Genomic DNA, 7,477 nt, shown 5'->3' with positions numbered 1-7,477 from the left:
GACAAAATTTTTTTAAAAGGGTGGAAGAGTTGTAACACTCGATTTCCAAATACTAGAAAACTTGAAATAATTAAGGACTAAATTACAAGATACCGCGAGTTGGCGGCCTCTATTGAAAGAAATGGGAAAGCTGAAAACTGAATTGGACATGGTTGAGAATCAAACTTGGTTTGGTTAGAATGGAACCAGTCGGTTCCTTAGTAGGAGACATAATGATTCGCAATGGATAATTCTCTTAAGGTTGATAATAACAAGGGAAGGGCTATAAGTAGCTGGGAGATTGCTTCCCAAGGATGATTTTCTTCCTAATTATATTTTATTTTCTCTATTCTTCATATGCTACTTTAGATACTTTAAATAAGGGTAGGCCATGAAAGGTTCTGCAATGGAGCAGACTCCATAAGGATGTAGATGGAAAAGTAGGGAAACCAACAAGCTGGTAAGGTTCTTAACACTTTTTGGTACTTAAGAACAAGTAAATATGGTTACAAAAATTTAGAACCATTTTAGGGGTTCTGCATGCTTATGAAAAGTTTAAGATTTTAAGACGAATGCAAACTTAATCAGTAGATTTTTGGTTGTAATGCTTAGCTACCAGGACAATGGAAGCTCTAGTGTTCGAGAAAGCTTCAGATGAGTTTCTAAAACTCCAACCATGGATGTTATGATCTATGTTTTCTAAGTATGTCATGTTTGAATAAACATGAACATTCATAGATGCATGTCAATAAGCATGAAATGATCATAGTAAGGCGTACCTCGCATAGCCATGAAATACGATGAAATGTGCATACTTTGCATGATAACTATGGGAACAACCTCTATGGGATAGATGAAGTTCGAAAGGAAAATGAGGAGTGATCCTATTAGACATCACTATAGGCAAAGCTCTGGGCCTTGTGGAGGGAATACTATGTTGTTCAAGCATCAATGTTAGGTGTTATAAAGGAGGTAATGAGAGAAGGGTTTAGGAAATGATTATCATAGAAAGGTATTTACCACAGCGATGGTATCGACTGGTCTTTCGAGGCGACATCGTGACGGCGGTATATGATGAAAGATGCTATGGCAGTCTGGTATAACATATGTAGTATAAGACTATGGATGAAAGATGCCATGACAACATGGTACAAGGTATAAGGAAACACAAAAATAGAGTCCACCGAGACCGTAAACACGAGGTAAGTCTGCTAAGACAAGGGAAATAAGGAAAGAAGGGTATATGAACATAGCTTGGCTATGGCAACCCATAGAGTCCACTAGGACACAAACGCGAAAATTAAGGTAAAAAAAGGGTGTAAGACCACAACTTGACTGTGGCAACCAACAAGAAGTCAACCAAAGTAGAAAGCGTGGAGTAGTCCACCAGGATGTTCCAATGATCCAAACTGCCAATACGATAAGTGAGAGATATGGTACTCGGGGTGGCTATTGGAACTTGAGGAGTCCGCCAAAAAGGGGCAAACAAAATAAGAAAATAAAATGTCTATTAGATAATTGACATGAATGCCGATAGGTAGGTGGGAAAGACCCAGTCAGAATTAAAGAAAGAACCGAGGACTTGTGAACGGCCCGTACATGAGCAGTACTAATGAGAGGCCTCCAATGATCCACAATCAATAGCAACTAGGAAGTGCTCAATGAAGTTGTATGCGAGAAGAAAATCTTGTGGGAGGGATGGGAGTTCCACTGTCGGGATAAGGATTCTGTCCAAGGGACAATATGTTTGTTGAGACTATTTCTCTTTGAGGAAAGCATATGACAGGTACAGTGCCATGATGTTAGCACCGTAGAGAGGAATCAAGCAAGTGAGTTAGAAGACTTGTATAGTGCCACAGGCGATAGCCTTTTGGTTCAACAAGTTGACCTGTATTCAGTTATGGTATAGGATCTAAAGTGAGGGGTGGATTACTAGAAGTATCCTCCCCCACTGTTACCAATAGGGTTTACCATAGAGCTCGAATGTTGTTGTCCTCTTTCTCCCCCATAATAACCCATCGAAGTTGATGAGTGACTATGATATTCTTTTGACTTATTCGATGGAGACGAAAATGATTTTCCCATAGGTCGTTTCCCTGTATCACGAGTCTCAGAATCTTTTTTTCTTTTTTATTTGCTGAGTTCTTCAGCCTTGCACGCTCTATCAACTAGAATTACAAATTCTTTCAATTCTAGAATTCCAACCGATAGTTTGATATCCTCGTTTAGACCGTCTTCAAACTGAGTGCACATAGCAACCTCTATTAGTACACATTCCCAGACATAATTGCAAAGTCGCACAAATTCCCTCTCATATTCAGCTACCGTCATTTGGCTCTATTTCAACTCAAGAAACTCTTTGCGTTTCTTATCAAGGAACCTCTGGCTTACGTATTTCTTTCAAAATTCTATTTGGAAGAATTCCCAACTTACACACTCCCTCGGTACCACTGCGATCAACATGTTCCACCACTAATATGCTGAGTTTTTCAATAAAGAAACAACGCATTTCAAACATGAAACTGGAGTACACGATAATTCATCAAAAACTCTCACCGTGTTTTCTACTCAGAACTTGGCTCTCTCTGAATCATCTTCAGTTGTGCCTTGAAACTCTTCAACCCCATACTTTCAGATGTTATAAACTAGAGGCTTGCTTACTCACATTGGTTTGAAACCTTGAGGAACTACGGGGATTAGTTGGTGTACGGGTGGGGGTGGAGGTTGTTGAGCCATAGGATTTGTTCTCAGAAACTCAGTAAACCACTCGGACATCATCCGGAAGAAGGCTTCTTTAGCCTCTCCTCCCCGACCCTCAGATACGATCCTACTACCACTAGACGCTGCTCTATGAACGAAGGCTTGCACATTACTATCAACTTCATCGAAATCAACTCGGTTGGATGACATCTTATCTATATGAAAACATAGTTCAATTTGAGTCAAGAGTTATCACTCTATCACAGGTTATATAATGGCGTATATTTCTAGACTCCATACATGCTATGTTCAGTCCAAGAACCGACTAAACTATAGCTCTGCTACTACTAAATGTAACACCTTTAACCTATATCTGTCGCTAGATTAGGGTTACAGAGCATTACCGAACAATCAGAAACATTTAAATCATCAATTACTAGTTCAAAACTTACCCAACATGCCACAAATTGACCATTATCATATCAATTCAAAACATACCATATGATCCATTCCAAACATGCGTCACAAGTTAACCAAAATGACACAATCCAACAAGGTCTCAAATGGTAACAACCAAGATAACTTACACAACTTATACATACCAAATCATCCATCAACATTCAACTAAACATCATTATAAATCCACCTATACATGCCATTATAACCTTGGCCAAAACCTTCAAAAACCATTGATATTTATGACGGATAGTTTGATAGATGTTTAATGAGCTTCCAAACTGATCGAGCTTTCGATAATATACAAAACATAGGAAAGAAACTATGTAAGCACTTAATGCTTAGTAAGTTTGTAGAAAATAAACATAACTTACCATTTCAATTATATATCAATAAGTATAAGCATAATATAACCCAAACCAAAAGCTAGGCACAAGCTTATGCATCATCATCAATACACAAGTTAGTGCATTTATACATAGCTCGTTTGGATTAAACATATGATAAGTCATTTCCATATGAAAATACATCATTTGATTCATTCATCCTTTTCATGAGCATATGCATAATTCCATTTGAAAACTTAACATTCCAATCCCTTTTCTTGCCCGTTGAACCATCTAGAATATCATCAGATGCTTGAGAAAGCTTACACGAAGTGTGCTTAAACATATAACCGTAACCTTTCCTTTACATCATTGCTCACACAAGCTGTCAGTCGAAATGTAAGCTACAAGATGCTTCTCACACGAGCTGTGGAGTATCCGAAACAAATGCAAGACCTCAGCCATCGATAGGAAATTCAAGACCAACACTCGAAACATGAAATCCTTATGACATGTCATTCGTATCCTACGAATTCCTAAGGTTCAACCGACACTCAACATCCGTCAAATCATCATAGCTTTGGTACGATTATACATCAATCCATTTACGGTAAGATAACATAATAAACATTCAAATTAACAACATTAATACGATAATCGTTCATACGAACTTACCTCTACAACTAGGGCGTAGAAGTTAAATGAGCTATTCCAAAGCTTTTGCTTTGCCTCGATCTAGGTCCATACGTGTTTTATCTTGATCTAAATAGAAAAATTTTGAATCCATTTAATACCTCTAGTATTCAATTTCGTCCACATTTAAAATTTATGAAAAAATATTATTTTACCCCTAACATTTTAACTTTTCACAATTTAGTCCTAAAGCTTATAAATTGAAATCTAATCATTTTAATCCCCTATTCAAGTTAACCGAATCTATTAGGGACTTATAAAAACTCATACAAACCATCATTTCAAAAAATTTGCCATGAACTTTTACCATTTTTACAAATCAATCCCTAAAAACTCACTTTACAAAACTTGTTTAGTTATCAACAAGGATTCATAATCTACCATTAATATCAAGAATCATATAAGAACATTCATGGAATAACCCTCAATCTTTAACAATTTTACAAATTGTCCCCCGAGCTAGCTAGATTAAGCTAAAACTACATCAAAAACATAGAAATCATTAAAAATAGAGTTAAAAATCATACCATGCAAGCAAGGGACTTGACCGAATGCTTCAAACCTAAAAATGGTGTTTTTTTCTCTTCAAAATTGATGGAAAAAATGTTGAAAAAGATGAATTCTATTTGGTTTAATTTAATTTAGCTTATAATTTTACAATTACCTTTTTAACCTTTAATTAACATCAAAATTTCATTAATACTTGGTCATGCACATCCACTATCCCATAAAAATGGTTTATTTACCATTTAAGTCCATTCGGTTTCATTTTCATAGCCTTTTAGCCCTTTTAACTAATAGAACTCCACTTTTACACTTTTTATGATTTAGTCCTTTTCACTTAATTAATCATGCAAACATCAAATTTTCTTAACAAAATTTTAATACGACCTTACTAATATACCATAAACATTAAAATACTAATAAAATAAAATTTTACTCGTCTAATTTGTGGTCTTAAAACTACTATTCTGATTTCACTAAAAACAAGTTGTTACAACTCTCCCCTTCTAAAGGAATTTTCGTCCCCGAAAATATTTATTGATGATTATTCTAGATATAAGTATGTATAGCTTATACACCACAAGAGTGAAACCTTTGATAAATTTAAAAAGTTTCGTGTGGAAATAGAGAAATAACTAGGTTTACCCATAAAGGTACTTCAGTCTGATTGAAATGGGGAATATTTATATGATGAGTCCTTACGGTAACTCATAGAAAATGACATTCTATCCTAGTTGACCACATCGGGCACTCCACAATAAAATGGCGTGCAATATAAGGAATTGAATGGTGTTGGACATGGTACATTTAATGTTAAGTTATTCGGAGCTGCCAATCTTTTTTTAAGGATATACGGTACAAACAACTTGCTATATCTAAATGATGTGCCAACCAAGGCACCATTGAAAACTCCATACGAATTATGGCATGGTAGGAAGTCAAGTCTAAACCATTTAAGGATTTGCGAATACCCTACCCACGTATTGAATAAAGATGCGATGAAGTTGGAATCATAGAAAGATTTTTTCATGCTTGCAGGATATCCAGAGGGAACAAAAGGTTGCTTGTTTTATATGTAACACCCCAAACCCGGCCTAAACATTAGAGCCGAATCTGGTGATGTCACATTGTAACACCCCTTACCCGTATTCTGCACTGGAATAGAGTAGGAGGCATTACCAGAATAAATACACTTATAAACATATTAAACCGAGTTATAAAATTTCATCCAAATTAAAAACTTTCAAATTATTATCTTCGAGTCGCTAATTAGGGTTTACGAGGCCCAATACATACCTATTCATATGCTCAATATATCCGTTAAATCAATCCAATATTGAAGAATCCATATTAATCACAATCATAAATCCTTTCATGTTATTTTCATATATCACTAACTGAACTTTGAATGTCAATTTACGAATATGTAATTCACTAACACATTCTGGTATACACAATGTTTAATTAATGAAATCATTTAATTGAGCTAAATTTCATATTCACTCCAAATTTTCTTCTATATCCATAAATGCTTTCACTTACCATTTACCTAACAAATTTCTCGAACCAAGCTATCACACAACAATAATACATCACCTGTATTTCATGAATTCAATGTTCGAATCTTATCACCATCAAATCCATGTCATTTGAATACTTAAAGTTTATTCAAGCATATATTATTACGTTTCATATACCAAGCATATGTCAAAATTAAGAATAAGTAATCAATTCATTTGTCATTTATTTGACTAGCAAATTAATCTCAAAATTCATAACATTCCATTACTTAAGATATGTCATAAAACACTCCTTTAACATAAACTAGCACCATGGCCGAATTTTCAGTATGCTATTTATTCCCCTTTTTCTGAATCACATAACAAAATATTACAAATATGTATATATTTGAATACTATAATTATGCATCAACTTACCAACATGAGTTAGTTCATGAGCCACTCATGATATCATTTCATGCCAAATATACCACACGCGTATGCTATGAAACTTTATTTTCTCTCATGAGCTTACCATGACCAGTAATGCACCAATATAAGCATCACTCATATTTCAACATTTATCTATTATAATCAGACATTTAACCAATTATACACAATTCATTCATATACTTTATTGTCCTCCTCATCCTCTCCATCCTACATCCTTTATGTATATAACATGCTTAAATAGCATTATACATAATTTCACTATTCACTTATATTTAAATTCAAAGTTGTCTAGTCGAGTTATAGTCACTAAATTATTTTTATCTGGAGATAAAGAGATCCAAATTAAGTTTCGTTAATTTTCCCCAAAACTAGACTCAAATATATTCTTACCATAAAATTTTCATAATTTTTGGCTCATCCAATTAGTACATTTTATTCTTTAAAGTCACCCCTATTTCACTGCTCAACATCTCTGACCTCTCTTCACTAAAAATGAATTAGCTCATTGTACAGAATTTAGATGATATTTCTGTTTATTTCCTTTGAAAAATAGACTCATTAAGGATTCTAATAATATAAATTATAACTCATAATTATTTTTTTACAATTTTTAATTATTTTCCAAAGTCACAACAGGGGATTCCGAAATCAGTTCAACCCTGCCTCACTAAAATTCAAATATCTCAAAATATATAACTCTTTTGCTTTCTCTATTTCTTTTATATAAAAATAGACTCATTAATCTTTCATTTCATATCTTATTCACTTTCTAATCCAATTTCCACCATGTTTGGTGATTTTTCAAAGTCACACTATTGTTACTGTCCAAAACTGTTTTGTTGCTAATTTTACTTTTTCATAATTTCA

This window comes from Gossypium hirsutum, chromosome D03 (assembly GCF_007990345.1).
Source record: "Gossypium hirsutum isolate 1008001.06 chromosome D03, Gossypium_hirsutum_v2.1, whole genome shotgun sequence".
Taxonomy (NCBI): domain Eukaryota; kingdom Viridiplantae; phylum Streptophyta; class Magnoliopsida; order Malvales; family Malvaceae; genus Gossypium; species Gossypium hirsutum.
This window is presented reverse-complemented; position numbering follows the sequence as displayed.